The 23,948-nt window shown below is 39.2% G+C and overlaps 1 protein-coding gene across 3 annotated transcripts in view; it reads left to right on the top strand.

Annotated features, from left to right (window-relative positions):
* Positions 1–401: 401 nt before the first annotated feature.
* The window catches only part of FOCAD (focadhesin), a 312,911-nt gene continuing 289,364 nt past the window's right edge, over positions 402–23,948 (top strand). For 2 of the 3 annotated variants that reach the window (XM_047767584.1, XM_047767582.1), the window contains exon 1: positions 402–450. The gene's annotated coding sequence lies outside the window, so the exon portion shown is untranslated. Of the gene's footprint in view, positions 451–4,271; positions 4,375–23,948 lie in introns of those variants that run through there. The other variant, XM_047767583.1, reaches the window with a different exon arrangement.

The following is a 23,948-nucleotide window of genomic DNA, read 5'->3' as shown; positions in this document are numbered from 1 at the left end:
TCCCCCAGGAAACAAAATATCCAAATACCAAGAAGCTTTGAGTCGCAAAAAGCTGCATAGGGGCAGGCTGCCAACAGGACCATCCCGACACACCGCAGTGGCGTCTCCAAGCGGGTTTATTTAATCCGCCTTCCCTTGGGTTAACTCCCCACTGCGGCTCAGCTCCACAGCCAGCACTTGCGCGCGCCGCCCTTCCTGCCCCCGGGCAGCTGCAGAACCAGGCTCAGCCGCCCACGCCACCACCTACCAGCCGCAGTGCGCGGCCCTGGTCTTGGATGCGCGTGCGCGCCAGCGAGAGAGGGCGGACCGAAGTTGGAGGAGGCGGGGCATGTCCTTGCATTCTGCAGTCCATTGGCTGTCTCCCAGTAGTCTCCGCCCCCAGGCGTTCGAGGCGACGGGGCGGGCCACGTCAGGCAGCCGGCGTGGGGCTGAGCTTGTGGCAGAAGGGAGGTAAGCTAAGCGCGGTGGCAGGCAGCAGGCTGTGGGCCGCTGCCTCCTGCACAGAGGCCGCCAGATCGCACCAGCCTGTGGCCTGACTCAGCTTGCTTGGAGGGAAGCTGAGGCCCTGCGGGCCTGGAGCTCTGATGAGAGATGGGGTAGTGGAGCATGTGGTGGCAGGGCCGCGTCGCGGTGTGGGCGGCCAGGAAGGGGACAGGTCTTGTCTATTGCCTTCGTCCTATCTTGCCTAGGTTTTGAACTCCCGAAGGAGTAGGCCTTCTGCGTTAGAGAGCTCCCGGGTGCCTGGGTGGGGCCGGCCCTGGTACCGGGCTCAGCGGGATCCTGACTCGGAAATAGGTCGGCGCTCTCCTTGCATACCTTCCTGCAGCAGGTTGCAGTCATCCCACTCTCTCCTGACCGGTTCCCTAGTCGAAGGAAGCATAGGCGATTCCAGCCGGGTCTTGCTTGTCCTGGGGTGACTGTCTCCAAATTCCTAGTGACTCACTCAGATCCTGTCCACTTTAATGCAAAGGTTTATGGGTCAGCAGGGCCTCTTCTCAGACCTCCTAGTTCTCTAGCTCTTTCCTCATTCGCAGGAATTACCTGAAAAAAATAGTATTATCTATCTCTCTATATACGTATCTATATATAACATACATGTATGAATGTATGTTTTGAAATGTCTCTGCAGCAGCTATGCAGAGACTTGCAGTTGTGTTGCCCCTACTATCTGTTTAGTTTTAATTTCAGCCATGCCATCCTGATCACTCTGTTCACTTTAGAATTTGGAGCTTCTAAAATCAATGAAGTCATGCAGTCAAGTATCATGCAATCAATCGTTCATCTGCTCAACACACTTTTTTGATGGGTTCCTTGATTGTCTGGGTCTTATGCCAAGAACTAAAATGGCCATTCTTAGCCTTTTTCTTCCAGTTTATCTGCCAGTTTTATTGTCTATATTTGATGGTTCAATTTCAGGTTCTAGATTTAGGTACAGAAGCTTATGATTCTATATCATAAGCTAGAGCTGTTCTGGGACCTCATTTACTTTTCCTTACTTTCACCCCTGGTAAGCCTCAGACCATGACCGCCCTGAGACAGAATCCTGCGAAGTTATCACTAAAGACCCTAGTCGCCAGGACCTACGTATAAAGTGAGGGTGTGAGGTTATATATATTCATTAATTTTGAGATGTTCTAGAACAGTATGGACAGATGGCATATTTACTGATCTGTGTTAACAGTTGAGAAGTGAGCATTTAAAAAACCCTGGATATATTTTAAGATTATACATTTTACTCTTCCTAAATCTGTCCACATTGACTTTTTTGACTAGCAAGCAGGTGCATGTTTACAATTTTGATTCACATCCAATCCCTGCACTCACAGCATTATGACTCATCTAAATTTTGAAATGTAATAATCAGGAGTTTTTAACGTTACATTTAAAGGTATGATATAAAAATTGAATAAGAATGCAATTTTCAAAGCATTTTGTTTCAGTAGATCAGAGGTAACTAAAAACCTCTGTCTTGGCTATTTGCTTGCTTGGTTAATGTTAAGTAATTGTCATCACCTGGCTATGGTCTAGCACTATCATGTCTATGTTAACATTTATTTTATCAACCTAAAATTTACTGGATTTTAATTGATTGCTGCCTCCAGTTGAGGATGATAAACAAAAGGTAAATCATTAGTTTGAGAATAAATGCCTGTAGAGATGTAACAATAGTTTCTCATTTGCTGATTGATTGATGGTACTTATTAAGTAAGTTGCTTGGCCTTCCTGCAGGTGTGAAATTTCTATAATAGTTCTTCTGAGACATAATATTTATAGCCTTGTGATACATTTTTGAAAATTATTCATAAATCATTAGGTGAATTAAATTCTTTATATTACTGTTTGGGGTTTGGAAAGTTTAAGAAAATAAAGCTTTTCAAAATATTGCTTTTGCTAGATCTTTCTAGTTCTAGATGTGAAGCAGATCAAGATGGGAAGACAGGAGAAATGAAAGAACTGAGAAAAAAACCCAAGAGGAGTATTCTAGTTTAATATTTGGAGAGAAAAATAATAAAAAATTCAATTATAGTTATAGTTGTAACTGTGTAGTTATAACTATATAGTTATAATTGTAACTATATTTGGAGGAAATATAAGGAAATATTAGCATCAGTATTATTATTATTGGGTCTATAGAAAAACTTAATTTTAATATTTCTTGGTATATAACAGCTCAGTTGATTCTCAAAATAGAAACCTAGGGTGATAATTTAAACTTTGATCAAGTGGGAAGTAGATATTTCTGTAGGAGATATGAGATCTATAAGTATTGTATATTTTTAAAAAAGTACTACAGACTTATAGATGAATAATATAACAAAATATGGTATAGTTATATAAATATAACTCTTTGATTCACAGTGATAAATTTGATGGAGATTGTGTGTGCTATTTCCACATGATAGACAAATTTGCTAAGCTAATAGGATAAGTTATGTTTGTCAGTTTTTTTCCATTTAAATTATTTGATACACAATTTTAAAGCAGTGTTGAAGATCCTATGAATTTTCAAACAATAGATTGAACTTTTTTTTTTTTTTGCTTTTTAAGGGCCACACCCAGAGCATGTAGAGGTTCCCAGGCTAGGGGTCTAATTGGAGCTGTAGTTGCTGGCCTATACTGTAGCCACATCAACGTCAGATCCAAGCCATGTCTGCAACCTACACCACAGCTCAACTGCAACACCAGATCCTTAACCCACTGAGCAAGGCCAGGGATCGAACCTGCGTCCTCATGGATGCTAGTCTGATTTGTTTCCGCTGAGCCATAATGGGAATTCCTAGATTGACATTTTTTGAAGCCTATTCCAAGCCACATTGGGAGTAATAAAATTGCATTTAAGATTTTTAAATTTTGTTAATTTATGTTGGCTTTCATTCAATTAGCTTGTTACTTTACATATTTTGAAGACACTTCAAAAGCTGTGACATTAAATAATGTACAATTTTCCATTTTTCATGAAGCAAAAACATTTCTATAGGCCCAAGGGAGTTGAGAATTCAAACCCCATCGATAGTGTGTTATTTTATTTAAGGATTTATGATTTCACTTGCTGGGACCAATGATGAATTCCTGTCAAGCTTCTAAATTAAAGATTTCAGTTCTTTATACTGTATTAGAATATATCCTCTAATGTCTTTTTGGTCAGATAAATGACTGCCTGTTAATTTGACTGATAAGCTGCTGAACAAATGGTTATAGTGTGAATGTTGAACTATAGTTTTCTTATGAGGTTTTCTGGGTGCCATGGTGTGTCCTTCCCTCCTCTCTTGACAAACCTTTTTCTCTGGCCTTTCTGCTTTCAGAATTTGCTTTTTATTATCACTCTAACAATTATTCAACAGGTTGGTTTATGTGATCAGATCTTCAGATTTTAGCATATGCTATTAGGATAAATCATGAGAGAGTGGAGGAAACTTTTTTTTTGGCTTTTTAGGGCTGTACCTGCTGCATATGGAAGTTCCCAGGGAGGGGTCAAATTGGAGCTACATCTGCTGGTCTATGCCATAGCCACAGCAATGCCAGATCGAGCCACGTCTGCGACCTACACCACAGCTCATGGCAATGTCGTATCCTTAACCCACTGAGCGAAGCCTGGGATCAAACCTGTATCTTCATGGATCCTAGTCGAGTTTGTTACTGTTGAGCCATGATGGGAACTCTGGAGTGGCGGAAGCTTTTTATTAAAATGGTTTTGAATTGTTGAAACATTTAAGTAAGTGGAATTTTTAAAGTCATAAATATTAAAGATTCTGCATTCATTATTTTTATATTCAACAAAGGCAGCACATCCGCTCTGGCCCCAAGTCCCTAACTTTTCATCAAGGAAGTAATAGTATTGCCTGGAAGTCACAGACAAGACCAAAACACAATGAGGTAAATATTATAATTAGATGTATGCATTGAGTACTGTGATGGGGAGTAGGGGAAAACTGGGTGTGAGATTTTACGGAATTTAGAGAAGACTTTCTGGAAGAATTTTTATTAGAACTGAATTTTGAAAGCAAGTAGGAATTGGTTGGTGAAGATGTTAAATAAAGTACAAGAAATATATAAGGCCAAATGGACAGGTTAAGGACAAAACAGAGAATAGAGAGATGAGGTTTAATAGGCAAAGGCCAAATAATAAAAGGCCCTCTTCCCCACCATGTTAAAGATTTTGGACATTATCCTTGAGACTGTTGTGATCCATGGGGAAGAAATTTTAAGTGAAGGAAACTTAAGGACAGCTTTATGTGGCAATGTGCTGAATGAATTTTAATGGAACAAGGCTCGATTGTGAAGGCAGTACAGGATAGAACTCTGAATTTTGCCTTGGGGCTTGAGCAAATAGGATGGGTTCAGGGTATATTATGATGATGAAGTTGGTGCCCACTTTCATATATGGAATGAGGAAAAGCTGGAGTCAAGGATGCCTCATATGTTTATGACTGCCTAAGAGGGGAATCACATGAGAATTAAAATGGTCTTGAGCATGCCTTTACGTCACACATTTGGCGCTGTTCAGTGGGCAGTGGGCGGCATTGGTTTGGGGATGAAGAAAGGGATTCTAGGCTATGTAGAGATTAAAATGTTACCAGCATGTAAGTGTTGAAAATGAATGTGATAGGTAAGAGAGAGTTTGTGGAGTAAAAGAAAACAGAAGAGAAACTCTGAGAAGCACCACCATATAAGGAAGATGATCCAGTGAAAAAGACTGAGAAGGAACAGTCTAATGACAGTGGAGTTTAGAAGACAAGGAGGGAGAGAATTTGAGAAAGAAAAGTCAGCTGTCAAATCCATTGGGAATGGGAGAGCTGAGTAGAGATTTTGGGAAGATTTGCCAGTTAGGTAAGAAGCAGTCATTGTAATGATACTAGATCATATAATTGTGTGACTTTCTGTAGCAAGATTCAGTAGAACTAGAGATTATGAAGAGTTGGAATGATCCAGGATTTGAATTTTTGTTACATACCTATGGTAGAAATACAAGGGAGTTCAAAGTATTGGCAAGATGGTGTAGAAGTGATGGAATGTGAAGTTTAGACTGGATAGAGGTGGTGACCAGGCCAGGAAGACACTGAAAGAAAATTGATTCAAGGCATTAGGTCAGAGCAGAATACTAGAGTTTTAGATTTTAGGATGCCAGTGGCATGTAGGGTTTGGCCTTGGATGTAGATGGCTAAAGTGGAGATGATACGAAGGTGTTCAAGAACAGTGAGACTCGTGTGTTGGATGAGTCACTCACTTAGGTGTTGACCCCAGATGATTGTGTACCCAGGATGGAGAGAGAGACTATGAGATAGACTATGGTTTCTGAGGTTTTAGATTGCCTGTGGTAGTGATCAGTATATACTAGAGAGGAAGATACCTGGATGCATGCCCTCACAGGTAAGGGGGTAAGTGGCATGGAAATATTCTTCTGGGCCTTAGAGCTTGGGAGGATGATTAGCCTTCACTAAAGTGGCCAGCAAAGAGGAAAAGTATGGTTTCCACTGGCCTAGGAGGTAAGGGAAGATCTAATGGAGAGGCTGAGCATCTAATAAAAAACCTCATTGACCATGGTATCAGAATTCAAAAGGTTGGGACTGTTTAGTATTTAGTGAAGAGAAAGGCAAGCTAGAAAGAGGTCAGATTTGGGTGTAAGGGTGACAGGGTTTTTTTTTTTTTTTTTTGTTCTGATGCAAATGGATGGCTTTGAAATTACAAATAGTTTGGATTTCAGGTTTTGGTGAAGCTTCTTGTTATCAACTCTGCCCATCAAATCATTGCAGTTTCTATAGAAGGACAGCAGGTATAGAGGTATTTCCAAATTTGAAAGTAACATATCGGAGTTCCCGTCGTGGCTCAGTGGTTAACAAATCTGACTAGGAACCATGAGGCTGCGGGTTCGATCCCTGGCCTTGCTCAGTGGGTTAAGGATCTGTTGTTGCCGTGAGCTGTGGTGTAGGTTGCAAATGCGGCTTGGATCCCGCGTTGCTGTGGCTCTGGCGTAGGCTGGCGGCTACAGGTCCGATTGGACCCCTAGCCTGGGAACCTCCATATGCCGCGGAAGCGGCCCAAGAAATGGCAAAAAGACAAAAAATAAAAAAAAAAAATAAATGTAATATGTCTCCAGTGAATGTGTTGCTTGTTAGAGAAAGGAGAGGCTTTTTGCACCCCTTTTTGACCTTTGAACTTCCGAAATATTTTGGCAAGTACAGTTGACCCTTGAAAAACATGGGTTGCAACTGAGAGGGTCCACTTTGACTTTTTTCAATAAGTATGTGCTGCAGTGCTACATGGTCCATGCTAGGCTGGGTCTGTTGACGTCGGTGTGGAACCGTGAATAGGGAGGGCTGACTGTAAAGTCATATGTGAGTTTTCCACTGCGGGGAGGCTTAGTTCCCTAACCCCCAGGTTGTTCAAGAGTCATCTGAATATGTGACAACTCTCCTCTATTAGGATACCTGGAAGGTTATGTTGAGCATTTTTAGGTCGCTTCTGGTCTCGGAGGTAGGAAAAATACCTTGATACCAATGACATTTACCATGGATGTGGGAGGCAGGCATATCTGCATTTACTTCTAATTTCTCTCCTGTTATTTTGGGATGTAGAGTCTCCTGGGAGAGTCTCTGTTTCCAAGGAGAACTCCTCACTCATTAAGATCCCATTCCTTTCATCTACTCAAAGATTAACTCCCACATAGCTCTCTCCTGCAAGATCACATTTTCCCTCATTACTGGATTATTCCCTTCAATATAGAAACATGCTGTTTTTTCTCCATTTTAAAATAATTACTCTTTCTTGACCTCATTTCATCATTATGGCACTACACAATTTCTTTCCCCCTTTATGGCAAAACTCACATCCATGTGTTCAATTACTTTCCCCTATGCTTTTTTAAAAAAAATATTTCTTAAATTAAGGTGTAGTAGATTTACAGTATAATGCTGCCCCTTTCTTTCTCTAACTCACTTTCATCACACTTTCTCCCTTGCTACTCTAAAAAAAAAAAAGCTTTCCTCAAAGTCACTAATGACTTTCATTTTGCTAAGTCCAAAGGTCTGTTTTTTGGGGTTTTTTGTTTGTTTGTTTTTGTTTTGGTGGGGCCAGGAGTGGGCTGTGCTTGTGGCATGTGGAAATTCCTAGGCTAGGGATTGAACCTGCATCACAGCAGCAACCCAAGCTGCAACAGTGATAATGCCAGATCCCTAAGTCGTTGAGCTGCCAGGAGCTCCCCTAGGGTCTGTTTTTTTTTTTTTTTATCTTTTACTTGACCAACATTTATTTTCCCCTCAACTTTACTGAGATATGATTGACACATAATATTGGTAAGTTTAAGGTACATGTTGATTTGATACATTTACAAATTGCAAAATGATTTCCATATAGTTGAGCCACAGCCTCTATCCTGTCACATAGTTACCTTTTCCTATCAGCATTTTTGGAAACAAGTCTCTTGCTGAAATACTCTCTTGCCCTGTTATCAAAGATGCTACAATTCCTGGTTTTCCTCCTACCCCTCTGCTCCTTTTCAACTCCTTTACTGGTTCTTTCTTATCTCTTTGGAGTGCTCCTGGACTCAGTCCACTCATGCTCTCAATCTCTCTCTCTCTTTTTTTTTGTCTTTTCAGTACTGCATGTGAGGCACATGGAAATTCCCAGGCTGGGGGTTGATTGGGAGCTGTGGCTGCTGGCCTACACTACAGCCACAGCAACGCAGGATCTGAGCCACTTCTGTGACCTACACCACAGCTCATGGCAAGGCTGGATCCTTAACTCACTGAATGAGGCCAGGGATTGAACCCTTGTCCTCATGGATACTAGTCCGGTTTCTTACCTTTGAGCCACGATAGGAACTCCTCCATCTCAGTTAATGGAAACTTTATATTTTATGTGACTTGGACCACAAACTTGGGTGTCATCTATGATTCTTTTCTTTCTTTCACATGCAAACTATTAGGAAAACCTGTTGGCTGTACCTTCAAGATATATCTAGAATCTAAGTACTTCTCTCTACCCACTGCATTCACCCTAGTCTAAGCCTCCTTGTCTATGTCCTTGGTGTTGTTATAGCCTCTGTATCAGTTGTTTATCACCACACACCCCTGCAAGTAGTGGCGTAAAGCAACAATCATTTATTAGTTTATGATTCTGGGGTTGGAAGTTTGGGTTGGGCTCAGGTGAGTGGGAGCACGGTTCTTTTGCTGGTCTTGCCTGGCTCACTCATGTAGTAAATGGGGACTGGTAGGTTTGGAGGCTTCAGCTGGGATGGCATATATATGCTACACATGGTCCAGTAAGCTGTCTTAACATAGTGGCCTAATAGTGGCAAAAGAGCAAGAGGAAGCAGCTTGGCCTTTTAAGATCTAGGCTCATTCCCACAACTGTACTTCCCCACTGCTGATCAAAGCAGTTGTAAAGTTAGATTCTCCAAATCTACGGGAATGGAGAAATAGATACTTATGAGGGGGAGCAGTAAAGTCATTTTGTAAAGAAATGTGCATAGAGGGATAGGGAAGAATTTGGGGCCATATTTTGCAACTGCCTGTAGCATTCTAACTGGTCTCTTCTGTTCTCTCTTTGTCCCCTACCATATTGTCAGCAGAGTAGCCAAGGTGATTATTTTTATTTTTATTTTTTATTTTTTTTGGAATTTTATTTTTATTTTTATTTTTTTTACAGAATTAAATACATATATTTAAACACAATTACATTCATACAGATTATTATATCATGGATCTTAAGAAACAGATTAAGTGACTCCCTCTGGAGAAGTTGAATGGAAAATATGCTGAGACAAATAGGAAATCTATTCTTTACTTTATCCCATTTTGTATGGCTTTCATCTTTACTATTTAGTATTATCTATTACATTCAATTTTTCTTTAAAAATTAGCATTATAGTAAAATTGTGTATATTATGCAACTAAAATTTATAAAGAAGAAAGACATATACCATTAAATAGTTTATATAGCATAATAAAAAGAATAACTTAACTGGTAAGAATAACAAAAATAATACACCCTCTGAAAATAAGTAAAATATAAAATGCATAAATTGGTTAAAAAACAGTGTAACCATATAAATATGTCCTCACAATTTGTTACACCTTATTGATTCTTCACTATAGGCATTACACCATTCTAGGTGATGTGATAAAAAAGACATAGACCTTACATTGTACCATGGAGAGAAATGGTTATTAATAATACAATTGTAGAACTATATCATTTAATTGTACGGTTGCATTATTTAATTATAATTATCATAAATTCTTTGATGGAGAGGAAATCAGAATCAGGTGTAAGAAGACTTCAGCATTCCAAGAATGATGTCAAATGACCCCCTTCATGGTGGATTATGCACTTATTTACTATGAGATATATTTCTTCTCCAGAGATTCCTTGTTTGTGTATCCATTGCAGATTATTGGTTTGCAGTTATTCTGAAGTTTTGATACGAGTCTACATGTATATGAGATTGTTTTAAGTTGTTCTCTTAATTGCAAGTTCATCTCCAGTGTCCTGCATTTGTACCCACCTCTTCTCATGATTCCTGATTTTGGTGGTATAATTGTGCATGGATGATTTCATATCTTTACTGTATATATACCTTTATTGGTGAGCCTTGTCATTTGTGGAATTTTTGTTACCTGTTGCTGTCTTGTCTTTTCTGCCTAGAGAAGTTCCTTTAGTATTTGTTGTAAGGCTGGTTTAGTGTTGCTGAATTCTCTCAGCTTTTGCTTATCTGTGAAGGTTTTGATTTCTCCTTCAAATCTAAATGAGAACCTTGCTGGGTAGATTAATCTTGGTTGGAGGTTTTTTCCTTTCATCACGTTAAGTATATCATGCCACTCCCTTTTGGCCTGCAGAGTTTCTGCTGAAAAATCTGCCAATAACCTTATTGGGGTTCCCTTGTATGTTACTTGTTTCTTTTCCCTAGTTGCTTTCAAGATTTTCTCTTTGTCTTTAATTTTGGTCAGTTTGATTAATATGTGTCTTGGTGTATTCCTCCTTGGGTTTATTTTATATGGTACTCGTTGTGCTTGCTGGATTTGAGTGAGTGATTCCTTTCCCATGCTAGGGAAGTTTTCGGCTATTATCTCTTGGAATATTTTTTTCTGTCCCCTTCTCTCTCTCTTCTCCTTCTGGCATCCCTATAATATGGATGTTGTTGCATTTCACCTTGTCCCAGAGTTCTCTGAGACTCTCTTCATTTGTTTTCAATCTTTTTTCTCTTTTCTGTTCTGCATCCGTAATTTCCACTAATCTGTCCTCCGCCTTGCTATTCGTTCTTCTGCCTCCTGTATTCTGCTGTTAGCTGCCTCTAGTGAATTTTTTATTTCAGTTATTGTATTTTGCATCTCTTCTTGTTTAAGTTTTATATCTTGTATCCCTTTGGTCAGTATTTCCTGTAAGTTATCCATCTTTGCCTCCAGTTTATTTCCAATGTCTTGTATCTTCAGCATCAACAGTCTAAAGTCTTTTTCCTGGAGGCTGAGAATCTCCTCATGGCTTAGCTGTTTTTCTGAGGTTTTTCCTTTCTCCCTCATCTGAGTTATAGTTCTCTGTCTTTTCATTTTTATAGGTTTTTGGTGTGGTGACCTTTTTACAGAAAATAGAGTTGTAGCCTCTTTTACTTCTGGTGTCTGCCCCCCTTGTGGCTGTATGGGAGCTTGGTGTAGGCTTCCTGATGGGAGGGACTGATGCCTGCCCACTGGTAGGTGGAGCTGATTCCTATCCCTGTGGTGGGTGGGGCTTAGTCTCTGGATGGGATTAGAGGCAGCTGTGTGCCTGAGGGGTCTTTAGATAGGCTATTTACTGAGGGGTGGGGCTGTGATCCCACCTGGATTGTTGTTTGCCCTGGGGCTTCTCAGCGCTGACTGAAGGGTGGGGGCCAGATTTTCCCAAAATGGCCACCTCCAGAGAAAGGCATTGCTGCTGAATATTCCCTATAGCTTTGCTTTCAATGTCCTTCCCCCACAACAAGCCACGTTCACCCCTATTTTCCCATGATGTCCTCTAAGAACTGCAGTCAGGTTTGACCCAGATTCCTATGGAGACCTTGCTCTGCCCTGGCACCCAGTGCACGTGAAAGTCTGTGTGCGCCTTTTAAGAATGAGGTCTCCATTTCCCCCCGTCCTGTGGAGCTCCTGCACACAAGCCCCACTGGCCTTCAATGCCAGATGCTTCAGGGGCTCTTTCTCCCAGTGCTGGATCCTCACAGGTGAGGGTTTGATGTGGGGCTCAGAACTCTCACTCTTGTAGGTGAGTCTCTGTGGACCAGTTAGTTTCCAGTCTGTGGAGCGTCCCACCTGGGAGGTATGGGGTTGTTTATATCAGGAAATTGCCCCTCCTACCTCTTGATGTGGCCTCCTCTTTTTCTTCTGGAGTAGGATGTCTTTTTTAAGGTTTCCAGTCCATTTGGGTGGAGATTGCTCAGTCTTTATTTGTGAGTTTTGTTGTTTTTAGGAGAGAAGTTGAGCTCTAGTCCTTCTATTCTGCCATCTTAATCCTGTCTCATCGTGATTATTTTTAAAACATAAGTTAGGATTTCTTCTTTTCTCTTCTCTCAGAACCCTCTGATGACTCCCTGCTGCCACCCAAAGTAAAGGGCAAAGTCTGTGCTGTGGCCTGTGAGGCTTGCCACCATCTGACCCGTTTGTTGCCTCTCCAGCTACATTTCCAGCTACCGTCCCCTCACTCACTAAATCTGCTCAATTACCCTCTTGGCTATTCTCAAATATCTGAGGCATGCTCTCACCATGACTTGTGTTGCTTTTCTTTCTGCCTAGAATCCTCTTCTCTGAGACTGTGGATTCCTGCTTTACCTCCTTTAAGTCTTTGCTTATGTGTCACCTTTATGAGCCTTTCCTGAACCATCCTCTTTAAAATTGGAACCCCTTTCTAATATTATCTATCCCCATCCCTGGTTTACTTTTGTATGTAGCATTTATCATATAAAATGTTATATCATTTACTATTTGGCTTATTCTTGTCTTCTCCCCTCTAAAGGCAGGGATTTATTCCTAAAAACATCCTTTTGTGGGAGTTCCCTAACGGCTCCATGGCATCACTGCTGTGGTTCAGGTTTGATCCCTGGCCCAGCAATTTTTGTATGCGGCGCAATGGACACAACCACACACACTAAAAATCCTGTTGTGGAAAATTTTGAACACACACATAAATAGGGACTATTAGTAATGAATTTAAATAAAATCTTGTTTTCTCTCTCTTAACACTTTTCCCTCCTCTTTTTCTTAAAAAAAGTAATTAGCTTTAAGTTAATAGGACTTTTTATTTTAAATATGATTGCTATGTTGTTATCATACCTAATAAAATTAACACCAATTCCTTAATATTGTCTTTTTTTTTTTTTGTCTTTTTGCCATTTTCTTGGGCCACTCCTGCGGCATATGGAGGTTCCCAGGATAGGGGTTGAATCAGAGCTGTAGCCCCTGGCCTATACCAGAGCCACAGCGATGTGGGATCTGAGCTGCGTCTGCAGCCTACACCACAGCTCACGGCAACACTGGATCCTCAACCCACTGAGCAAGGCCAGGGATCGAACCCACAACCTCATGGTTCCTAGTCAGATTTGCTAACCACTGAGCCACGACGGGAACTCCCAATTCCTTAATATTATCTGATACTCAGTCTATATTTCAGAATTTCTTAGTTGTGCTAAGAGTGTCTTATTATAGTTGATTTATTGGAATCAGAATCAAATTAATATTCCTAAACTGTAGTTGGTTATTATGTCTCTTAAGTCACCTCTAGTATAACAGTTCTTCCACCCTTTCTTTTTCCCATGTCATTGATTTATTGGAGAAACAGAGTCACTTGTACTATAGAATGTCCCAAATTCTGAAGTTACTGTTCTGCAGGTGTTTTTGTTTGCCTTGTTCCTTTATCTTTCATATTTCCTATAAATTAGTAGTTAAAGATAGAGAGCTCTGTGGAACCAGTTTGGATTTTTTTTTTTAGGCAAGAATGTTCTTAGTGGGTTCGGTGTATGTCTTCTTCTATCCCATCATAAAGATGAAGTGCCTGGTTTCTCATTTTTAGTGATGCTAAGAGGAATCAGTGGGTTCAAGTGGGATCACTCTGATCCCTCCAATATAAAATCCCATCATCTTTTAACTTAATTGTTTAAGCAAAAATTAATAATTGATTTACAAGTCAATTAACTATTAACAAAGTGACTTCATATCTTTAACGTTTTTTAAAATAAATGGATGCATTTTAATTTTCATGTTTCTGTTGACAACATCACTCACTAATTTTTTCCCTTTACCTTTGAATCCTAAATGTGCTCACATTCAGAATGCCTTCAGAATATACTGAACATTCCAAGCATAAAGAAGGAGGTATGAAATGGAATGAGCAATGAAGACTGGGGGGGGATGAGGAAGTAAGGATTATGTATCCACCCACCTGCTAATTTGCTTGTCTCCCCTCCCTTTCTCTCTCTCTCTTTTTGCTTTGCGAGATTTTAAACTATGTAGGATAGTTAGGGTTTAGCAGGCCACTGAGGCCTCATGGGGATTGGAAAGTGGGACGTGTGTTGACAGCAGTATTGGTATTGGGTATGAATTGGATGCAAATCTGGGAGACAGCTTAGCGTACAGGTTTTAACATTTGTTGAGTTAGAATGAAGATTGGCTTCAAGTAAAATTGAGAAGCAGCAGCTTGTACTCTCTGCACTTAGCACCCTTTTGTCATGTAGCCTTTCCTAACTGACTTGGACAAAAGTAAATTGCACCCCATGGATTACTTGTGCTTTGCTGCATTGTTTTAAAAACAAATGAATGACTTTTTTAGTCTTATGCATCTCAGTATATGACTGCACTTTCTTCCACTTGTCTGCACTAAAAACCTTAGAGTCATTCTTCCCTCTCTTATATCCCACATCCAATCCATTAGCAAATTCTGTCAAAATATGTGTAAAATCTGACCTCTTCTGACTACCCGACAGCTGTTCTGTTTGTCCAAGGCAACATTGTTTCTTTCCTGGATTATTGCCGTAAACTCCTAACTGGTCTGGCTTTTCCCGTCCATACCCTCTAATGGTCTGTTCTCCAATGAAGCCAGAAGGATCTTTTTAAAATGACAGTCAAGAATGCCACCCCTTTATCCCAAAGCCTCTAGGACTACCTGTCCCGCTCAGGAACATCTAGAGCCTGCAGTGTCTACAGGGGCTTCTGTCATCTCTTGCTGTCCAACTTGCCCACTTGCACTAATCACACTGGTGTCCTTGGTTTTTCCTTAACTTCCTACACGTCCTTCTTCCTCATGGCTGTTTCCTTTAATGTTCCTTCAGTCTCGAAGGCTCACGATTTCCTTTAGGTCTTTGTCAGCTGTCACTGTATCAGAAAGCCCTTCCTGGAGTTTCCATCATGGCTCAGAGGAAATGAATCTGACTAACATTCATAAGGATGCAGGTTCGATCCCTGGCCTCGCTCAGAGGGTTAAGGATCTGGTGTTAACGTAAGCTGTGGTGTAGGTCTTAGATACGGCATGGCTTGGATCTGGCGTTGCTGTGGCTGTTTTGTAGGCCAGCGGCTACAGCTCTGATTTGACCCCTAGCCTGGGAACCTCCATATGCCTTGGGTGCAGCCCTATAAAAGACAAAAAAAAAAAAGCCCTTCCTTCATTCTTTGATAGATGCCAAAACCTCCCTATATGAAGACCTCCCAAAAATGTATCTATTGATGACAACATTTTTTTAGGTATTATGTTGTATATGCATTTTGGAAAATTAACAGAAAATTTAAACTGTGCTATAATTTAAACAATTAAAAATAACTATCCTTTATAAAGTTTCAGTTATGCTAAATGAGTAAGTTTTAAAGATCTGCTATATTATGTAGTGTCAGCTATTCACAGGAGGGTGTTTGCACTCCAAAAAAATGAAAACAAAAGGACACAAGGAGACTTTGGAAGGTGTTGCAAATGTGTATTACCTTGATTGTGGTGATGGTGCTCTGGGTGTTTACACATATCCAAACTTGTCAAATTGCACACAGGAAATATGGCATTTCTGGCATATCAATTATACTTCAATAAATCTGTTCAAAAATACCTCTGCCGACTGAGGGCAATTCTTGATCAAAATTAGATTGGAGGAAGTTGAACACACTGGAGGAACACTTAATTTTTTTTCAGGGACAGATGGATTAATCTCCTGGCAAACAATTTAGAATCAAAGGTAATTCTGTTAGCTTAGTTGTTGGGAACTCAGCAGGACCATTATAACATCTAATAACTCAAAGGTGTGACTTTCTCATTAAATAGCTCTTAATAAGCAGTGTAATTGGATCAAGTGAGGCTTTTTTATCTTGGTATGTGCTATGGTGAAACTGTCTCTTTAGACAATGATAAAAGACCATGGTTTCAAGTGAATAAATAAGATCACTGATTTTCTTTTTTATTGAGACCAAAAAAATTGATCTTACATTTTTATTGGAAGAGAATTAATAATTTCTATTTAATTTAAAAAAGTAATGTATGTCCATTGTAGGAGAGAAAATTAGATATTGCAAATATAAGGAATTTCATAGTATGTGATCAGACATTAATTTATTAACCTGAAATGAGCTTAATATTTTGCATACTTGTTTTTTCACTTAATTTTGTCTCCCTATAAATATAATCTTAATATAAACTATAAACTTAATATAAACTATAGAATAGTTTAAACTTGATGGTGTTTATGATTGAGTATAAACATTTTCTTTCAATTTTTTGCTCTATCACAAGCATTTCTTTACATTACTAAAACTTTATAAATGCTGTTTTATATTTCTAATCAGTATTTTATCTACATATTCCTTAGCTTACCTTTTAGATCAATCAATGAATAGCTTTACACAAAGATGCTTGCTTTTAATTTTAAGCCTTTTGTATTCTTATAATTTTGGAATTGGAGGTGAATAAAACCAGAAGCATGTCTGCCACCCTTTGGGGTATAGCCGGGAAGTGCCCAACACCAAGGTCAAATCCTGACTGCTCACTCCCACAGAGTGGATTAATTTTGGACCTACCCTAGACTTTTTGGTTTATGTGCTAAGTTCCCTGTGGAACTGAGGAGTATGGTAGACTGGGACTTGGGGAGATCTTGTGGTCTGGGGACCCATGCTGATTCTTATTTCTGTGGCTTTGCCGTGGAGCTGATCTGGCATTTGAGGACCGTTGTATCAGTTTGAAAGTAAGACAGCTTGGGAGCAATTTCATAAATAGGGTTTGAATTTGGACTGAGGGGCAGAAGTAGTCTGAAGTTGAAATGAAGCTTTTTGAGCATTGACTTCATTCTGAGTTGCTGGCTTGGTGCTCTTCATGTCATGTACTTCCAACATAGTATTGATAAGTTCCATTGAAGCCATACATGTGAAAACTGTATGATTTGGTTTTAAAGTCTGTGAAATTAAAAATAATTATCATGAGGAGCTAAGTGTTCCTCCTCCCCCCCTCCTTTCCCCTGCCCCCTGTGTCTTCCTCTCCCCCTCTCTGTCCCACTCCCCCTCTCCTCCTCCTCCTTCATTTACATATAATTCTTGCTTTTATCTGAAGTGACATTCTACACACTGTCCTCTGCCAACTGGGCATTAGCATTTCATTGCAGGATTTTTCTAATTCTTGAACATGCTGCTTGGTGTCTCTTTACTAAGGTGAAAGGCTTTGCTAATGATCTGCCCAGGGTGGTTGTGAAGGTTAACTAATATCAGATTATTAAGCACCCTACAAGTAAAAACAGCCATGAATAATGCTGGCTGTGTAATGGAAATTTAGTAAATGTTACTTCTTTGGGTAATTGTATGATTAAAATGCCTTTTATCCCAGTGGGAAATACACAGAGGTGATACTGCGGGTTTTTAAAGGGTTGTAATACATAGCAGATTAAGAGCATAGCTATGATAAATAATAGCTGTCAACTGAAGCATTCATGTAAAACTTATGATGTATTCAAGTAACAAAGGCCTATTTTCCATCTCTATTAGATTCAGCTGGAAACAGTGAAGAACCAGTCTTGTGAGCTTTTACATGTGTTCTTTGACCTTTTATTTTATTTTTTAAAGAAAATGTACCAAAATGAATTAACAGTGTGATAAAATCTCACTAACTTGGATTCTGCTGATTTGGGTTTCGGACGTGGCTGAAGTTCATCTTTATATTACCCATGCAAAATTATTTGCTCAGTTTTTTTTAAAAAAAACAGGAAAAAGGAGTCTGTCTAATAAGAACTAATTATTTTTAAACCTAAATGTGTTGATAACTGAATCTGGTTATTGTATTAATTTGAAGATAGAGTTGTTTACAAATTTATTTTTTTACTTCTGGTTATTTATTCTGGTCTTGGTTTCCTAAGTCTTAATTAATGAGAAAGATTTGCATGTCGAGTCTTATTTCTCACTTTCCATTTTGGAAAGTTGATTTGAAAACCAACAGTATCTGATTCTAACATTTCTTTAATCTATTGTGTATTTAGGTACTGTGCTAAACACAGTAACTCAAAAAACATTTCTTAACTGATTATTACATGCCAGGCCTGGCAGGGGTTTTCAACAAGGCTGAGTGAGCTATTTCCCTCAAGAAACTCAAAAGTCCAGGAGCTAATGCAGCAGGCTTGGTCAATGAGGAATCCTACCCATTTGACACTAGCGTCTGAGAAGGTGCAGCTGCTACACTGATGGAAGCATCTTGGGGGCTAATGATAATCCTTCTACATCTTGGGGGCCAATGACAGTCCTCTCAGCTGGAAGGGACATTTGAAATTAAGCCTCACTTTGCAGTATGGCCTCTTTATACCATATCCTCGTATTTTCCATCAATGGAATGTGATGCCAGGTTATAGTTCAAGTTCTATTTTCTGAGGCAGCCACAGGAGCTGAGAACATTCAGCGGCTTCCTCTTAATCTTCCTGGCTCTGGATATTTCTTCCAGAACATTCCACTGTTATTTCAAACTCCTGTGTGTTTTTACAAATGAACTCATCCGTGTAGAAATTTCCCTGTCTCACTGAATTGTGTTTTAAACTGTCACATGGTGGGGCTACCTGCCAGCCAAGCGTTCATTTGCAGCAGTGTAGCCATGTGTGTCTGTGTGGTAGAGTTTGAGCAATCATTTGGGCAAATAATAGTGTTCATCTACTTCAATGAATATTTACTGATTTAAAAAAAAATGGAGGAGTTCCTGTTGTGGCGCAGTGGAAACGATTCTGACTAGGAACCATGAGGTTAAGGGTTTGATCCTTGGCCTCCCCGTGGATTAAGGATCCAGCATTGCCATGAGCTGTGGTGTAGGCTGGCAGCTGTAGCTCTGATTTGAGCCCTTGCTTGGGAACCTCCATATGGGGTGCAGCTCTAAAAAGCAAAAAAAAAACAACAAAAAAAGGAAAATATAAATATGAAAGCATTGATACCCATGGCAAGAAGCATGGACTTACTAAAGATTGATGCTGATCACCATGACCAAAGTGGCCAATCTTTATCCTTTGCTAGATACTTACTCAACTTAAAGTGAATGGTCAATGATGAAATAAAAGTATAAAATCAAAGAACATACACAAATGTGGGGGAGATGTGTTGCTGCTGATGGTGCCATAAGTAGGGTGAAGTTTAGATTGATAATTTTAGTTCTTTGTGCTCAGCATGGAGCAGCCCTTTAATATGTAACTTTTGTACATCAGATTTGATTACATGTTTTTAGGATTGCAATGTATGCAAAGGAACAGAGCTATTTGCATATGCTGATGAGCTGCTTTGGGAGCTTGATTTAACACTGTATATCCAAACCCAAGTTTTTTTTTTTTTTTTAAGATTTGCTTGATTCCCTGGGATGCAGCAAGATATAATAGAAAGAACAAGATGTTGGGTTCGGGGTTCAGACTAAGAATAATAATAGCTAACATTTTAAAAGTGTTATGTGCCTCATTCTGAGTGAGTAGCTTTAATGGATTATCTTAATTTTACATAAACTCTGTGTCTGCTGTCTTTAGGAGAAGTGGTTAAGAATGTGAGCTTTGACTGTTCCATGTTCTACTTATTACATAATTAGGCAATTAATTTTGACCTCCCTTTGCCTCACTGGTTTTTCATATGAAAATGAGGATAATAATAGTATTTGTGTCATAGGGTTATTTTGAATACTGGTTGGGAGAACATATGTAAAGAGCTTCAACAGTACCTGCCTGGCACATGGTAAAATTTCCAATAAATCCTGACTGTTAATACCACTATATTACCTCAGGCAAGTTACTTCCTCTCTGAGCTCCTATTTTCTCATATGGAAATGGAGTTATTAATACCTACCTCAGGGAGCTCCCTTTGTGGCTCAGCGGTTAACCAACCTGACTAGGATCCATGACGATGCGGGTTTGATCACTGGCCTTGCTCAGTGGGTTAAGGATCCGATGTTGCTGCGAGCTGTAGTGTAGGTCACAGCCGAGGCTCGGATCTGGCATTGCTGTGGCTACGGTGTAGGCAGGCCAGCGGCCAGCTCCAATTAGACCCCTTAGCCTGGGAACCTTCATGTGTCCTGGTACCGCCCTAAAAAGGAAAATAAAATAAAATGAAAAACGATGTTAGGACATTTGTCTAAAGTCACATAGCTAGTAAGTGGTAGAATCAAGTCTCCAAGTAGTGTAGCATGGAACAAGGAGAACAGACTAGAGAGAGGGAGACCAGGCTTAAATTCATGGTTCAGTCCTAAATAGTTAACACAAGTTTAGGAAAACAAAAACAAAAACAAAAACCCTACCTTAGAGTTATTTTGAAGACTCAGTGGGATGAGTTAACGTACTTTGTGGATGTGTAGCACATAGGAGCTGTTTCATCCAACAGGGTGCTCTAAATCCTGTGTTGTGGGAGTTCCCACTGTGGCTCAATGGGTTAAGAACCTGACATAATATCCTTGTAGATGCAGGTTCTATCTCTGGCCTTGTTCAGTGGGTTAAGGATCTGGTATTGCTGTGGTGGTGGTGTAGGCCAGCAGCTGCAGCTCCAATTCAACCCCTAGCCTGGAAACTCCATGTGCTGTGGTCATAATTTTTAGTAACTTGGATTTTAGAAAGTCGTATCTTCTATTTGTAAAGGATGTATTAGTATTTGAATAAAGATTTTCTGTTTTGGTAACTTTACTCAGATTACAAAAACACATGTTCTTATGAAAAAAACTAGAAAACAGAAACAAGCAAAGATAAAAATCACCTATAATTTATATTTTTCAGGCTTTTCTATGTACTTATGTACCCAGAAAACCTGAATTTGAATTTCAGCTTACTTTATGACCTTGGGAAAAGTTATCTATCTTCTCTGTGTCTCAGTTTCTTCTGTTAAATAAGTGCCTATGTCATAGGGTTGTTGTGAGGGTTAATTGAGGTAATAAATGTTATGTGCTGTGAATATTGTCTGGCCCTTGGGAGAACCCCACATGTGGGGTTTTTAAAGAACTTTGTTATGGAAAATTTCAAATATATATAAACATAGAATAGTATTATGACCTCTGATGTACCCTTCTAGTATCAACATTTAGATATTCTTGTTTTACTTATCATTTCCTCTTTTTTTTTTTTTCCTCTGGAGGGAGACTGGTATACTTCAGTTTGTGCTATATTAGTATTTGCTAAGAAGTAAATTATTTTAGAGAACCAGGGCACAAATTTTGAGTCATTTTTTAAAAGAAGGAAATAAAAATCAAATACCCTATAAAATACATTCTGTGGTGTTTTACTAAATTTTAGTTAACTGAATTGTATTTGAAGTAATATGAACATGGAGATTTTAGCTATTCAGATTAGGCATTTATTGGTCAGTAAGGTCTTTAAAATGAGCATCATTTTTGTTGCACATGTACAGTAAAGATTATTTTATATTAACATAAAAATATTTAAAAATGGAACAAATTGAGTATCTTGCGGTGGAGCAAAATATTTAAAAATTGTAACACTGGAAAAAATAATCTCATAAAGGAGCTAATTTGAAGACTTAGATTGGATACTATAAAAATTCTAGAGATAAATCAGTTTTTAGACTATTTTTTTTAAATTTATTGGAGTATAGTTGACTTGCAATGTTGTATTATTTTCAGGTGTACAGCAAAGTGAATCAGTCATAAGTATAAATATATCCATTCTTTTTCCCCATATAGGTTATTACAAACTGTTGAACAGATTTTCCTGTGTTATAGAGTAGGTTCTTGTTAATCATCTATTTTATACAGTAGTGTGTATATGTTATTCCTACTCTCCCAATTTTCCCCTCTTTCCCCCTCACACTTTCACCTATGGTAACATAAGATTGGTTTTTGAAATGTGTGAGTTTGTTTGTAGACTTTAAAAATCACTATTTTTCATCTACATTTCCTTATATATTTGGCATATAGGTGCATACACATAAAAGCGACTGTACAAAAGATAATCCAAGAATAACTGGATAAAACATTATAACAAATCAGACATTACTCATGTTGTTGGTTTTGTTTTTTACTTTAATGCTTGGTTCTCCTGGACAGTAATCAATTCTAACTTGGAATTTCCTGCCTTTGATCTTATTTTAGACTCCCATTTCAAAATCTATGAGTAAGTAACATGTGATATAACTGAGAAGGAACTGAATTGTAAAGGCAGGAATATGATTGCAATTTGATGTATTTTAGTAAATTGCAGCCGGTGAGATCATCAGAACTCATAGTCACCTAAATTTGCTCAGCATTGAATTTCGGGTCTTAAAATTCCTGGAACATGATGCAGGAATATGGAGCATGCTGGTCACGCCTCATCTTACTGATGGTCCAGAGAAAGACTGGGTTGAAGTCAAGAAACCTCCCTTCTCACCTTACCTAGCATGAGTGTCTTTTTGTCAGGTTGCTTAACTCCTCTGACATTGTTGCTTATTTCTCCAATAACAAAAGTACAGAAGGGAGATGCTCTTAGGTCTGCTATACTATTAAAGAACTACCTAGCTGCTGCAACAGAGAGACCGCAAAATGCAACAGTTCAAAGTGGAAGTTTTTTTTTTCTTTTTCTTGTATAATGATTGGAATTTAAGGCTTGCAGTTCTGCTTCAAACTATCTTAGAGTTTCTTCTTTCTTGTTTCTCCAGCCACATCCTAGAGGCATTGTCTTCAGGTACATAATTGAATCTGAGTTGTTGCCAAGACCTGGTTTCAGCTGTTAAGAGAGTGGAGGAAGCAGTTGCAGCCTGGGATTTGTATTCATGGTCATGTCTGCTCAGACTCCACTGGGGAGAAGTTGGTCACACACATGGTCGTATCTAGCCATCCCTAAAGCTATGAAATGTAATGAAGCCGATCAGGCTACATTTTATTAATTCAGAAGAAAAGTACCGATATTAAAGGATAGCTGTCAGTCTCTGCCACAACTATGCCATTCCTGCTTTCACTGATTGACCAAGTGGTTCTGTCGTACCAGCTGGTTGACCTCTGCTTTGACTTGATTTTGAGATTAGTGGTGAACCTAAAAGTATTTCCTACTCTCAGCTTAATTTAATGATGACTTAGTGAATATCATGATTAAACATCACTATTTTCTTCCACTTGCTCCCTAGTACTAAAAACTTTCCATTGCAGTTTCCCCATGATATTTCCACTTTCATGAATCATGTCATTAGGAGAGCTCTACTTGTCATGTCCTATTAATTTGAGAGTGAAGGAGCCAGTTGGATTTTTAAAACCTTTGAGGCAAGCGCTGAGATTAAGCTTGATTTCTAGCAGATTTCAGGATATAATAAAGGGTAGTGAAACAAAATCTAGCTGCCACATCCTAGAAAGGCTGTGGGACTCACAGGGACTGAGAAGAGATAGGTGAGAAGCTAAGTAGGCAGGAGAACAACGAAGATATAAATATTGGACAGTAAAGCAAAGTGTGTGGTTGAAAAGTTGTCCCCCCCCCCCCCCCCGTTTTAAAGGGCAGAGTGAAACAGCTAGGAGAGTCTGGAATATACCCCTGAGCCACAGTTTTGACAAATGTATAAGATCAGGTCAAATTTCTTGATGGTGCCCATTAGCTTTTCTATAAACCATTAAAAAAAAAAGTAATACATTGTCAAAAATATAAGCCATTAAAACAAGTAAAACATTGTCGAAAATATGTGTTTAAAAATCCTCAGGCTGGAGTTCCCATTGTGGTTGAGCAGGTTAAGAACCCACCTAGTTTCTGTGATGAGGCGGGTTTGATCCCTGGGCTTGCTCAGTGGGTTAAGGATCTGGTGTTGCTGTGACTGTGGCATAGGCCAGCGACTGCAGCTCCTTTTTGACCCCTGGCCTGGGAACTTCCATATGCTGCAGTTGTGGCCCTAAAAGCCAAAAAAAAAAAAAAAAAAATTCTTAGGCTTTTGATACCATAACTTAATTTGTGGAGTAAGAAATTCAGTAAATGCGTAACTCATAATTGGAATAGTTGATAAAGTGTTAGAAAGACCTATACGTTTTATCTCTGAAACAAGGTCCTGTTAATGAAGTTTAACCTT

This window comes from Phacochoerus africanus, chromosome 2 (assembly GCF_016906955.1).
Source record: "Phacochoerus africanus isolate WHEZ1 chromosome 2, ROS_Pafr_v1, whole genome shotgun sequence".
Taxonomy (NCBI): Eukaryota; Metazoa; Chordata; class Mammalia; order Artiodactyla; family Suidae; genus Phacochoerus; species Phacochoerus africanus.
This window is presented reverse-complemented; position numbering and strand designations above follow the sequence as displayed.